A 14922-nucleotide genomic window follows, 5' to 3' on the forward strand; every position below is an offset into this window, starting at 1 on the left:
GAAACGGCCTCAAGTTGTGCCAAGGTAAGTTTAGGCTGGATATCAGGAAAAACTTCTTCACAGAAAGGGTTTTAAGCACTGGAATAAGCTCCGCAGGGAAGTGTTGAGTCACCATCCCTGGGTGTATTTAAAAACTGTTTGGATGTGGTGCTCAGGGACATGATTTAGTGGAGGGTTGTTAGGGTAGTACGGTTAGGTTGTGGTTGGACTTGGAGATCTTGGAGATCCTTCTCAACCTGAGCAATTCCATGATTCTTCACAGAATCACAAAATAGATAAGGAGGGACTGCTGAAGATCACCCATGAACCATCCCCAGTGTGAGAAAGCTTTTCCATATGTTAAAATTCAATTTCTTAAATTTAATTCTACACTCATATACTACACTAGTATGAAAGCACCAATAACTGCTTTCAGTTTTTCTGGTGTTAGAATCTGTATTTTCCACTTTTTCCAAAACTGAAGTTACTATTTCTTTTGTATGTGCCTAGGAACTACATGATTTTCTTCTTTAAGTTCCTTAAGTACACTGATAGGTACAATTAAAACTATTCTCTCCCTCTCCTCCTCCTCAAAGAAACTGAATTCTTTGCCACTCAGCAAGAGTTGGTTACACTTAGCACTTAGAGTAACGCAGTCCAGCACATCAAAAAGTTTTCTTTAAGAGGGACACACTTAAAAGTTCTAAGTTATATTAAAGTAATGTGGAAGAAGAACAAACTATTCTTTAAGAATTATTCATTCTTCACATCTCCCTTTTATTTTTCCACTGGAAGGAGGTTTTTGTACAGAACATAGATGTGCCTAATTCCTTTAGAATCTAATTATAAAGTAATTTTATAAGATCCTTCTATTATCAGTAATAGATAGATGGTAAGTTGATAAAAGACTATGATACTTGGCTTGGGAACTCTAGACTCCTAGACCCTAAACTCCGTACCCTCCTAAACTATGTACCCTCCTAGGCTCACCTTAGGCTCACCAACGTTAGGCAGGGGAGACAGACAATTCAAAAAGCCTTCATGGTAATGAGGAAGCCACAAGAACTGATTAACTGAAAAACCAAGCTATACTCAGAAGACAAACTTCCAGTTCGTCAGAAGAGAACTGGAAACAACTGTTTAACAGAAGAACATGAAACTGATGAAGTAAGGCAGAATCAGCATGAGGGCCCACAAATTGGTCTGCAACTGCATCCCTTCATATTTTAACAATAGGTCTTTGCAAGCGGTAAATTTGCACCTGTGTTTTGTGTAAATTAGCTTTTGTTGGTATGTGGTTGCACTGTTGCCTCTTTTCTCTGGAAAGCTTACGTCACATCACTGCTTTCCTGGTCCCACTGTTACGCAACAGAATCTCCTCTTGCTCTTACTTTCCTTCCCCCTTTCTGTAGTTTGGAAGCTTTCCAAAGAGACTTCCAATATCCTTCTCAGCTTACTTATTCCCATTTTGAAGGTCCCAAACACACAAAAATGGAAACCAAACAAGTAACACAAAACTGGATTTTCTCTTTGTGAAGTGTATTACCAGTATTGTGTACAAAACAACAAATCATTTCCTTTCTGAATTTTGTTTTTTGAAACTAGAAGTGTAGCTAATTCTTGAAATCTTTTATTGCCACATTCTGTGAAGAGCACTTAGGTGAAACTGTTTAAGTACCAAACTGGATTCTGGCTTGGAGATACTCCTTCTAAAAATAGAACAACACTGACCAAATTTCCTAAACACAGTTTTATAGCTTTTGAATGTAAAGTACATTGTAACTAAATGCCACAATTTTCCAAATAAAAACTAGCATTGGCTTATTTGTAAACAACAGCTTTTAACTTTTTGTCTGAAATTGTTAGCCTGCTTATTTTTTCTACAATTACTACAATCTCTTGATTATATAACCCTTAGTAACCTTTTCTGATTGAACATCCTAAAAGATAATAACTGTTCAAAAACGTTACCAATAGGCTTAAACTATTCCAGTGCCAAGCATAATTATCATCAGCTAGCTCAACCATATATTCCACATAGAAGATCAAGATAAAATAACTATGTATATGTGTATTTGTCTATATATGCATATAACAAATTGCATACTGAATGTTTCTGAGAAGAATTATAGACAATATTCTTTTTCTGTCAACATTTAGGCAAGTTAGCTCCAGGAAGCACTATGAGGAAAAAAAAGAAAAACGAACAAAAACCTACTTACCGAAGTAAAAAACTAAAATGGAACAACAATGTCAAAAGAATTGTTCATTTTTCTTATTTATATCAAAAATATTTGTAGTCAGAATGTTTATTCTGCAGAAGAAAAACCCAGACAATCAGTTTCAGAAGAAAATGCCTAACTCCAGAGTTTTTAGATGCATCAGTTTGACTCATGGGATCTCCACGATATAGAAGCTACAAGACACTGGCTGTCTTCAGGTTCGTCTCTTACTGCATGTTAAACATGCATGGTGAAACTATCAGATTTCCTGGTAAACTATTTGAATGCATGTTCAGCTGACATCTCTGCACTGTTATCTACTACTTGGATTTCTTTTCACAAATGAAATAATTTGAATTTCTCCCTGCAATATGTCTACAATCCTTCTGAACACGGGCCTCAGAATCAGACATGATAGGATCAAACACTCCAGCAAACCACTGCTGATTGCATACTTGGTTCCTTTGTTTTGATTCACATAGAATACAAGGTCATCACCACACTGAGTACTCAAATTACTTCTTGCAATGACTGTAATCCCATTTATTATCCATTTCTTTCCAAAATGTACTTCAGCCATTGTATTACCCTGCAGCTACAACCTACATTCCTGATTTGCAATTGTATAATCTATTATTTAGTAGTATTTTAAGTTTTTCTTGTAGCATTCTGGCTAAGTGCTATTTAATTCAAATTATTTTTGATAATTTGTCCTCAGGCAAACTGTATTGTTCTCATATAAAAACTTTTTAAATAAAAGCAAGAATGCCAGTGTGCTTATAAACAAATGCTTGGATCTACCTGTACTATAAGCAATAGCTATAAACTTTTTATAAATCAAAAAAGTCATCTCTTTAAACCTGTATCATCCTCTCACTTCAGTTTCTCTAAGAGGCAACACAGTTATCTACTAATTACCAGAACTGATTACAACTTTAATGGCCATCTTCTTTGCTTTTGAGTAAAACTAAGAAAGCAATCTGTTACACTTACTTACGAAAGAAGAGAGGATAAATTATGTATGTTCATTTCTTGGTACTGTACCTTTTGCCACATTTAGACTCTGCAATGGCAGTCCTACAATTCTTTGTAATTTCCTGTTTTTCACTATAAATTAACATTAGTAAAGCATAAAGCATTCCATTTTCAAGTCCTTGCCTAATTAACTAGGCTTGTTTTCCACAAGTACTTCAGTTAAAAGATGTAGCCCCCCTGTCAGTGGATGTGAACTTTTTACCGTCCTCACATTATGCATACTGCACGTTCCACATATAGACACATATAGACCATATTTTTCTTATATAATGATTTTTGCCATCTTTATGATTGGCTGAAGATAAGCCATCAATGTGCCCAGGTGGTCAAGAAAGCCACTGGTCCCCTGGCCTGCATGAGAAATCATGTAGGCTGCAGGTCTAGGGAAGTAACTGTCCCTCTGTACTCAGCGCACTGAGACAGAAAGCATCCCAACTATTGTGGACAGTTTTGGGCCCCTTACTACAAGAAGGATATGAAGTTGCTGGATAGGTTCCAAGAGCAATAACAAAAATGGTGAAATGACAGTGACACAAGATATGGGGAGCAGCTGACAGAAATGGAGTTTTTCTTTCTGCCAAAAGGAAGCCAAGGGGAAATGTCATGGCTCTCTACACTACCTCATAGTGGATGAATCTCTTCTTGAAGGAACGGAGGGCCCCATATGCTTCCTGACCCAAACCATCAGGAAGTGTGCTGCCCTCCTGGGGCCCAGGTCAGGGACATAACCAGGAAACTCCCAAAGCTGGTTAGGTCCACTAACTATTTTCCTTTACTCATAGTGCAGGTGGGCAGTGATGAAATTGCTTAGAGAAGCCTATGAACTACAAAAAGAGATTTCAGGGGTTTAGGGTATTTAATTCAAGGAGTGGAAGCTCAAGTGATTTTTTATTCTATACCTTCAGGGGCAGTGAGGGACATGGAGAGGGCCTGGAAAGCACAAGGAACGAATAATTGGCTCAGAAGCTGGTGTTGAGCCAGAAACTTTGGGTTCTTTGATCATGAGGCAGAGGAACAATCTTAAGCTGGGGGTGAGGCAAATGAGATGACTTGGCTGAAGTGCATCTACACCAATGCACACAGCATGGGCAACAAGCAGGAGGAGTTAGAAGCGATTGTGTGGCAGGCTAACTCTGACCTAGCTGCTATTACCAAAACATGGTGGGACCACATGGGTGTGCTGTGATGGATGGCTACAAGCTCTTCAGAAGGAATAGATGAGGAAGGAAGGGTGGTGGTGTGGCCCTTTATATTAAAGACTGCTTTGTTGTTGAAGAGCTTGGGATGGATGACTGTGAAGAGGAAAGGGACCTGGGGTGTTGGTTGATGCTCAGCTGAACATGAGCCAGCAGTGTGCCCAGGTGGCCAATAGGCCACCTCTCTCAGGCAACGAACAGGACCTGGGGAAATGGCCCCAAGTTGCACCAGAGGAGGTTCAGGTTGGACATGAGGAAAAAGTTTTTCTCTCTGAGAGTGGTCAGGCACTGGAATGGCTGCCCAGGGAGGTGGTGGAGCCACTGTCCCTGGCAGTGTTCAAGAGGAGTCTGGATGAGGAGCTACGAGAAATGGGTTAGTGCTTGTGGTAGCAATGGAAATGGGAGAACGGTTGGACTACATGACCTTATAGGTTGTTTCCAACCTTGCGATTCTATGATCTTATGATTCTATAATTCTGCCTGAAAGAAGACTGTTGCAAGGTGGGTGTCAGTCTCTCAGACGACACGTCATAAGACACAAGGAAACAGCCTGGTACTGCACCAGAGGTGGTTTAGATTGGGTACCAAGAGGAATTTCTCCACGGAAAGAGTGGTCAAGAATTGGAACAGGCTGCCTGGAGAAGTAATGGAGTTCTCATCCCTGGAGGTATTTACAAAACATGTCGACATGGCATGTAGGAACACGATTTAATGATGGGATTCAGATTGATGGGTCAGAGTGTTTGTTAGATTTGATGATTTTGAAGATCTTTTCCTACTTCAATGATTCTATGATTCTGTACAGCAGATGACTCAATATACAGTATGTCAAGAGTTTTTTTTCCCCCTTTCTTTTTAATCTAAATTGTTGAAAAGATGCCTGTTCACTTGCTTCAAGCCTCATGGTAATTTCATCAATATTTTAGTGACTCTTGCTTCTGGTTGGTATTGGTGTTCTAATTTGAAACATTCTTTGCTATATCCCTTTTCTTTTTAATCGATTTCATATTCCTTTTAAACCAGAATATTTCCATCCCAGTGTCACTTTGTTCTACATCCACATTGGGCATCCCTGAACAATTTTTGTATTTTGAGAACTCTTCATTCTGTCTTTAATTTTCCAATTTAGTTATATAAACTAAATGAAATCAAATCCTGAATATTTGACTGCTAATCTCTAAGCCACCAGCAAAGTAGAACAATGTATCTGAAACAATTCAGCTCACATTAAGAAGTACCTTCATGATTCATCTGCAGTTTAATGTACTGCATGGCAAAAGCAGGCCATGTGCATGCAGAAGTACTGGTCAGGAAAGTCTTTCATTGTTCCCCTATTTTCTATAATCCCAAAATGAAAAGATTCTTTCCACTGACTGTTTCAATATATAAACTGCATGATTTTCTTACCTCCTAGCCTAATACGGTTTCAGAAATTCATGTCACAAGTCACAAGTCACATAAAGTAAGAAAAGCCTAGCAGCCTCATCCATATGGCTGGACAGGCTCTATGCACAATCTGAGGGAGATTACTGGATCTCCTCTAATCCTTGCACTGAGTTTGAAAGAAAGCAGATTTTGGCAGATCAAGATTCCATCCTCATAAAATGAAAGAGGAAGAAAACTGAAAACCACACTAAAGATTAATAACATAACTCTTACCTTCTATAACAAAAGATCTGCCTTCTAGTGGTAAACAAACACTTGTTATACTGTGTACTTAGATTAAGTGCTGTTAGCAACCCTAATGCTAACCCTAACCACAGTGCAGCAGAGGCTGAGGCTCAGAGGATGCACAGCCCATGGATACCCCCGCAGGAGCAGCTCCAGGCTGGAGCCACAGCCCATGGGGAGCAGGCTGCGGTGGGGCAGGAGGGCTGGGACAGCTACCTCCTGTGCAGACAGTGCTGGAGCAGCTCCTGAGGGTAGGCCCCATGGTACGGAGTCGTGTGGAGCAGTGCCTGCAGAGCTGCAGATGGTGGGGAACCCACACAGCATCAGGTGAGGCAGGACGGCATCCCACGGGACAGACTCACATGGAGTAGGGCACAGTGGCCATGGAGAGCAGCAGACTGGAAGTATTACTGAGTGACTGCAGTCCCAGTCTCAGTTTCACAGTATGCATTTGGTTCTCAGCATTCACATCTGTTAGGCAATAAATTACAATAATCTCCCTTACACTTTGAGTTTGTTTTGCATGTGACATTATTTTGTGAGTCATCTCATGAAACTTTTTTTTCATCCCATTTTCTCCCTGTTCTCATGAGGACATGGAGTATGGGAGTGACCTGGTGGTGCTATGCTGCAAACCAGTGTAAAAGCACCACTGCAGACTCTCATAGGATGTAAAGTGGCACAGTCCTTTATCAAACTGTGATTTAGGGAAAAGGTGCATATATTCAACATTATACTCATAATGACAAAGCCGAACAGATGTTAAAATTCATCTGATACCTATACATCAATCACAGGAATACCTTCCAGGCATGCTCCAGTTTACCCAAGCTCCAGTATAAACTCCACTCCAATGCAGAGTAGTTACTACTCTTTCTTTAAATTCCACTTAAGCCCCGAGGGAGGCCCAAATTGCTTGAGATTATCTAACATACAGTCATTCCCTGATCTTGGTATAAACAGCATCAAATAAGCTGATTTTCTTTCACAACTCAAGTACTTAGCTGATGCCAAAAAAAATACAAGCAGCCTTCGTAGCCAGAGGATTCACTATGGTTAATGTGAATTTATAATGGAGAAACGACTCCGTGATTGAATAACTGAAGAATATTCTCCACCACTTGACTTGGTGTTTTTCTAACAGGCTTTAGTTGAAGTAAGAATTAATCTGCAGAAATAATGTTTTCTGTAATAAGCAGTATTAGTTTAAGTGATCATTTTTGATGGTGCAGCATGTTATTTCCTTTCCTCTTGTTACGGTATTACAATCACGTTATTAACATTATTATTTTTGAGGCCATTTCTTCTCATTACTTTGTGCTAGCTTTTCATTCAGAAGTGGCAGAGGACTATTATTACTAACTGGCTATACGTAAAATAGTAAAATTATTTACTAAGTGTTACTTGAAGTAAACATAGCCAGAGAATAAAAAGAAACACATTAATTTTACATAGTCATTTTAAAATTATATAAATAATAAAGGAATGACAAGATGTAAGTTCTTTACAGAGAGAGTGGTGAGGTGCTGGAACAGGCTGCCCAGAGAGACTGAGAATGCCCTGTCCCTAGAGGTATTCAGGGCCAGATTGGATGGGGACCAGGCAGCCTGGTCTAGTACTGAATGGGGAGGTTGGTGGCCCTGCCTGTTGCAGGGGGTTGGAGATTCATGATCCTTGAGGTCCTTTCCAACCCTGGCCATTCTGAGATTCTGTGATTGTCATGTGAAACTATAGTCTTTGAGCAGCATCCGATAACATCTTCTGTCAGTTTCAATTTTCTCTTAGACTGCTTTCAAGTGTAACCTATTCTAGAAGTTATATGTATGCCTATATACTAAAATTAATGTGAACTACTTTTACACCGCTCATGTGAATTTCACAGCAGAATGGACGATGTTAATTCAGTTTAAACAAAAAAATCAAGATCTGGTACCATATTATCTATTATCTCTTCAAAATGTAACCTAACAACTTTTAAAGAAGTCCTGGACTCGATTCTCTCTTATTATAGGAAGATATATCTCTTTTAAAAAACTCATTAATTCCATAAGAAGGATATTTTATTATCTCTTATATTTATTAATGATAATTTTCAATGTATATTATTTCAATAGCAGCCATGAAAGGTCATGCTAGAACTGACAAGCACAGATCTCAGGAACACGTAGAAGAATCCCTGTTTAGATGACTGCTTTTGATTTCTGCTAGGTTCTCTTGGAAAAAAAAAAAAAAAGTGCAATATCCTGTTTGGGAATTCCAATTTTAAATTAAATTTGATCTCTAATCATAAAGTAAAGTAACATAAATTATCGTATTTGTACAACTATATGCAGAATGTGAGTAAGGATCAAGGGAAATGGCTGTTCTACAATGTCACAGTTCTGGAGGCTTTTTCCAATGCTCCCCTTCTGCCCCTTATAGTACCTACAGAACATACAATTCTTGGAATGGGTAGCAAATTCCTCCATTTGGCATGCAGATCTAAGACTTCTCTAGGATTCAAGAATCTTATTTTATCTGGAATACGTTACTGTTCATCGTTGATACTGCAAGAATTTTACAACTGTAAAACTGCAAAGGCAAATCGAAAATTATGGATTTGGAATATACATTATGTCTTTTTGCCAATCTGGTTTTGCTGTAGGAAGGAGTCAGACAGATGTCTGTCTTCTGCAGACAGTACATCGCAGATACATCTCGCATAAGAAGATGATATGCAGAAGAACTTCTTTACGGTAAGGTGACTAGAGCAGGTTTCCCAGAGACGTTGTGGAGTCTCCTTCTATGGAGATATTCAAGACCCATTTGGACACATTGTAGGGTACCTGCTGTAGCAGGGGATTGGAGTTTATGTCGAGGTCCATTCCAACCCCTGCAATTCTATGATTCTGTGATATAGAAATGGTAGAAGACATTCACCATTTCTTAGAAATCTCAGCTATATATTTTGATGTAGGTGCTAAGTGCAGTGCAGTATGGATATGCTAACAGTTCATGCTGTTTCTTGACTTTAATTTGCTATGTTACTATTTGCATTTAGTACTGTAACCCTTAGTTTAAAAGGGTTATTTTCTATATTACTGCTTGCAATTAGTACTTTAACCTGTAGTTTAAAAAAGCTTCAGCATCAGAAGTGTTTATGGATGAATTACTACTATTTATATATTTTATCTAGGACTACTGAGTGATTTCAGTGCCGAAATATGATATGATTGGCATATTTATTACAGAATACTCTGGCATCCACTACTGTCTTGCCATTTCCATAAACCATTCTTATCACATGATTAGAATATCAATTATCTGATACTTTATTTTAATGTAATTATGCACGCTGGAGTATAAACTGGATTTTATGCCAGCTATTACAGTACTGCACAATGAATTCACATAGGCTGAGATTGATGAAGAATGTTACCATTTTATTCTATTGGAAGAAGCTTAGGAGAACAGCCAGACCTACAGACTGAGCATGAAGTATAAACATAGGCAAGAGGAAAGGTATTAAACGACAGCAATATCTTTTGCTAGAGCAACTAACACAACTGGAGAGGAAAAAAAAAACAAGTTTCAGGGCATATGAGCTCTTCTTCAGCTAGTTTATTTTTCTTTCACAGTTAGCCTAATAGAGGGTATTAGCTTTCCCTACAAGAGTTGTTTCATTTATATTGTTCAGCCACTGGCTATACTGCCAGAAACAACAGATGTATGTATCAGCACATGTATAGAAGCATAAATCATAGTTTTATCTTAAGGATGATTTTATGCACTATCTGTACTTCTATTTTCACAGTAGATTCTGGAACAGACAGGAGAACCTAACTTTTTCCAGAGTAAGAGAAGAACCTAACTTTGGCTAATGTAATATAGGCAACACTGTTATAAACTAAAAAGAATAACCAGAAAACCTCTGTGAGACTGCCAGCATACCTCATCCAGAACAACTGGTATGTATTTGTATCAACTGGAAACATGTAGCTTCACATGTGATAGAAGCACATTTACCTTTTTCTTTGTGGTCTTGCAGCTCAGCACATTTTTCAATCATGGTTGTTGTGGTTAACAAGTTTCCTTCCTCATCTGTCACTTCTAAGTGACACTTTGCATTAAGAATTTTTGTTTTAGTCTCTTATCACATAATCTTATGACTCAAGCTTCATTCCATCAATCAAACTTCTATGAAGATTTAATTTTCCACTAGGATATCTCTCTCTAAGTAACTTCTATTTCCTAAACATTACTTTCCAGCTTTATACTATCTTGTAGTTTCACTTAATACAAATTGTCGGTTACCATCCTCCAAATTTAAACTGCTACTGAAAACTTGACTAAAAGCTCCTGCAGCATAATTTATGTTCTCCTTTAACTAGCTTATCTATTTTGCAGTTCTTCTAAATTTCAATGTCCTTCATTTTATCAATTTCCTCTTTTCAAACTTCCTTTTATCATATATTTAGCCCATAAAAAAAGGATCATTTTTGATCTACAAATAACTTGAGACAAGTTAGTTCGGCATGTTGTCCTTTAGTAAACCAATTCAGCGTATTTTTCTATCAGCCATTTATCCTTGTCTTTAATTACTCTTATTGTCAAACCAAGACCACTGTATTATATTGTTCTATCAAGAAGAAACAAATCAATTTCATCAGTCATTCTGAAAATTTAGAAGGATGGTTTCTCCAGATAAGTAAGAGAAGTCTTAAAGAAAATACTAAATGCTTTGGAAGTAATCATAGCTGCTTCTTGTAAAACAACAAGAACTAAGATGTAATGAAAAGCTCACAAAAGAGACCAGAAGGGCAAGGAACTAGTGTGACTAAACAACAAAGTTTAATAGGTTATTCATACTAAATAGTTTTATACCTTTAAACTTTAACCTATGGCTGGCAATACAGATTGTAGAAGATGGTATGTTAAGGGCTACGACAAACTTTAAGGAGGAAACAGCTGAATGTATTAATACTAAAATGACTGAATTAAGTAAAACAAGAAAACATAAAAGAAGGTAGAGGTCACTAGGTCACACAGGATTAAAGGGAATAATAAAGCGAAACAAAACCACTGCTGATAAGATAAATGATGTATTTGTTTCAGCTTTCTCAAAAGAAGATGTTAGAGAGATAACTCTAAGAACGTGATGTGATTTCGAGGTCAAGATGATGTACTATCAGAGCTAGAAGAAGAGTTATCAACCAACTGAAATATGATAAATCTCCCAAGAATATCATCTGGAAGGAACACAAGAACAACTGCTTCACTAACTCTCCTTAAAAACTATGTTGTATCAAATGCTCTGATAGTAACAAATACCATATATTTCAAACTAAAGGAATGACCAAGAAAACAGTAAATTTCACGGCAACTTCTCATGAATAGTTTAAAATACCTAAAAAAACCCATGCCTAATGGTGAGTCTCTATGCTGTTTAAGTTACTAAGTAGTTTCATCCCAATATGTTGGTGAAGGTGTGGATGAATACAGTAATGGACAATAAAATGAAGACCTTTAGACATTCAAAAATGCTTTTAAAAGTGCTATCAGAGAAGGCAAATGGTGTGAACAAACTGAAAACAAAGTACACTGTGAAAAAAAGTATAGCTGATCTGGGACAAGAATGAGCAGTACAGTACAGCAAGAGGTAATAATTCAAGCTGAATACTCTAAAAAACTGAAGGAGATCCTTGACACCAATGTTTCTGGAATATCCAAAATCAGGAGGTTTTACAAAGAAAACGGTGATTTTACAGGGTTTTAAGTCAGGAGAATGAAAAAAATGATAACAGTAACCTTCTCAGATATTCTGATGAAATTCTCTTACAAAATTGAAGGAGACTCTGCAGAAAGAAATGTATCTTGTATGCCTTACATGGCTCTGAAGTCACAGAACGAGCTTATGAAAAGATTCTGAGTTTTATTAGCAACGACTTGGTGAGTACCCTCTACTAACCTGTAGCTGTGAAAAAAAACAAATATATAACATATTGTGTTACAATTCACATTTAAGGAGGATAATATAACAAGTATTAGAGAGGCTCTAACAGAAACAATAGTGTTGCTCAATTGAGCATACTGCATACAAAACTGGACAACCCATATCAAAATGGCCAAATCACAGGGGAAGCTCCAGAAAAGATAACCATATTCTCACCACTAAGAATTTTTGAGGAAACATGAAAAAGTGTAGAAAAATACTGCAGACTTCTAACATCGAGTCAAGGATAAATTCAATGAAATCTCAGTAAATTATGTTAATAAAACGTAATATTTTTAACTCCTCAGATGAGACCACACAAATCTATTGCAAACATTTGCTTTGCATTGACAACCTACATGATTAAGAGCATCTCAAACATTTACACTGAAAACAGAAACACTTTTTTAGAATAATTAATGCCAAAATGAATTTCAGAAAAAATAGAAGACTTCATTCCTTGAGATTATGCCTATTGCTTGATGGATCCCTCTCCCACTTCTCTAAGGCAAACAGTACTGGCTACTGGCCAGCCAATTTCACTTGCCAATCATCTACATTATCAACTGAGGCAAAGCTATTTAGCACAGCAGCATATGCCTAATGGAGATTTTCCTCTCCAAGCCTCAATCTGACCCTCCATTTTATAAGTGTTATCAGTGCTCATGATTATTAAGAACCAAAACATTTATATCATCATTAGAGCCTTCAGAGGAAAATAATGCACAAAAAGATGGAAATAAATTTCTATAAGCTCTGTAATACCTGTGTGCCATTGCACATTCAAAGTATCTAAGTAGATAGATTGAACTAAGAGGGACAATACAAGCCAATTACATATCACTTTTTCTTGGAAATTGGATAAAACACTTGCTCTGAATTTTGCCTGCCGTTTCCCAACATCTGATAAAAATTTGTACCAGATGGAAATGATTGCAACGTGAACAGCACTCCCTTCATGTTCTCCATTCTGCTGATTTAATCACAGACGCACTGAATCTGATAGTAATGAAACAATAGACTTGTTGTTGATGAGATCACCAAATGGTTCCATAAAAACCTATCAGACGCTGTAAAACCTAGCCACCACAGACATACAGAATCATTTTTTGACCTGCCATATCACCTGTCTATACAAAGTAGTAAATTCTGCCATACAAGCAGCCTTAAGTAAAACAAATGGTAAACTTTACTTAATTTGAAATTATATTGAAAAGCCAGATTCAAAAAGGAAAATCTTGCCAAAAATGCTTCACAGAGTTTGCTGGCTTAGATACTTCTAGATTTTTGCATCCTTCTGTATTATGAAATGGCAGCATGATTCCCCAGTGAGTCTGCTCTGCAATCTCCATATAACACACATTTTAAACAAACAAATGACATTCACATATTCTGCTACTGCAAACTACTACTGAAAGCTATATTTGAGTATACAATAGCGCTGAGCCACTTTCAGGATTAATGCCAAATTGACTGGAAGGTCAGTTAAACCTTCTACTGAATCTACCTATATTCTTCCTGAAGTAAATACAGATTCATTTTTTACTAAAATTTAAAAAGAACAGATCTCTGAAGAGAAACAAAATAACTTAATTCTTCTAAAACCTCAACATTATAAAAAAGTGCTTTTCTGTACATAAAAATGTCATCAACTTAATGTCAGTTTAAAGACTGATTTGCAGAATGTTTCAAGTCTAGAAGCAATCACTGAGCCTCACTCACAGCTAACAAAAATTGCCTCTTTCCAATAGTACTATTTTATCCTCAAAGGATCCAACAGGGTGATTCATCCAGCCTCAGGATCCTTCCTGGCTGCCCCTTCTCCTAGGGGCTCCTCTGATCCAGACAAGGGAGAGCAGACTGGAAAAAATTTTTTTGGCAGCAAGAAAAGAACCTAGCTGGAGCACTGCCTTCCCCAAGCCCTCTCTTGTCACATGAAGAGACCACATGTACATGCTGTGGTGGGAAAGGCTTGCAGAATTCTCAGGGACAGTCAGGAGTTCCATTGTCAGAACAATTTATCTGGCCCACATCATAGTTGTTTGTACAGGTATGAAGGAATCCTGAAGATTCTAAGCGCTAGGTATGAGCTAGATGAAATACTCTGGTAGCAGCAAACTGTTTCCCTTCTTCTGATTATGGCAGATAAGACAGTAAACGTAGCACTTCAGAGAATTAATTGCCAGAGACGTACTGTGCAACACATTCACACTAAGCCAAGTAATACTGCAGAAAACAATTACCTTTTATGATCATTTTCTATCCCCTAGAATTCTGCATCTCACCCCCCAGTCAAGCACTGCAGCTCAGTCTACAGCTGCTTCTGTTTCAGAAATTAATAGTGATTAGAGGATCTTTTATTAACTCCTTGCCTTACTTTTATGATCCCTCCTCTAAATACCCTGTCAGAAGGAGCAGACCACATCCAATTGGGATTTCAATGAGAAAAGGCAATTGAGCCTCTCTGGCTGTCCAGTGAAAGGGGAAATTCCTCATGTTTCACCATCTCCAAAGCTTGTTCATTACTCAGAGTCCAGAGATTACAGATGTTAGATATGAGAATTTCATATGGAAGGCAAATTATAACACAAACAAAGATTTGAAGGAGCCTGAAAACTATACCTAATCAAGTATGGGACAGAAATGTCTTCAACAGAACAAGCTGCAGGAGTTAGTCACAATTTTTCATATAAAAAAAAACCTGAACATGTAAAATGAAACTGGAAGACAGCAGATCTAAAACAAGCAAGAGGAAATATTGTCCACACTGGTCAAAATTAGACTGAGGAACTTACTGCCACATGCTATCTCAGGCCAAAAGCATGACTGGGATCAAAGCTGCTAGATA

At 37.6% G+C, this 14922-nt stretch overlaps 1 protein-coding gene across 1 annotated transcript in view; it reads right to left on the reverse strand.

The window, feature by feature from the left end:
* CWC27 (CWC27 spliceosome associated cyclophilin) overlaps nucleotides 1–14922 on the reverse strand; it is a 117274-nt gene that overhangs the window by 37600 nt on the left and 64752 nt on the right. The window lies entirely within an intron of this gene.

This window comes from Lagopus leucura, unplaced genomic scaffold, assembly GCF_019238085.1.
Source record: "Lagopus leucura isolate 7727_CA_CO unplaced genomic scaffold, USGS_WTPT01 Super-Scaffold_100014, whole genome shotgun sequence".
NCBI classification, from domain to species: Eukaryota; Metazoa; Chordata; class Aves; order Galliformes; family Phasianidae; genus Lagopus; species Lagopus leucura.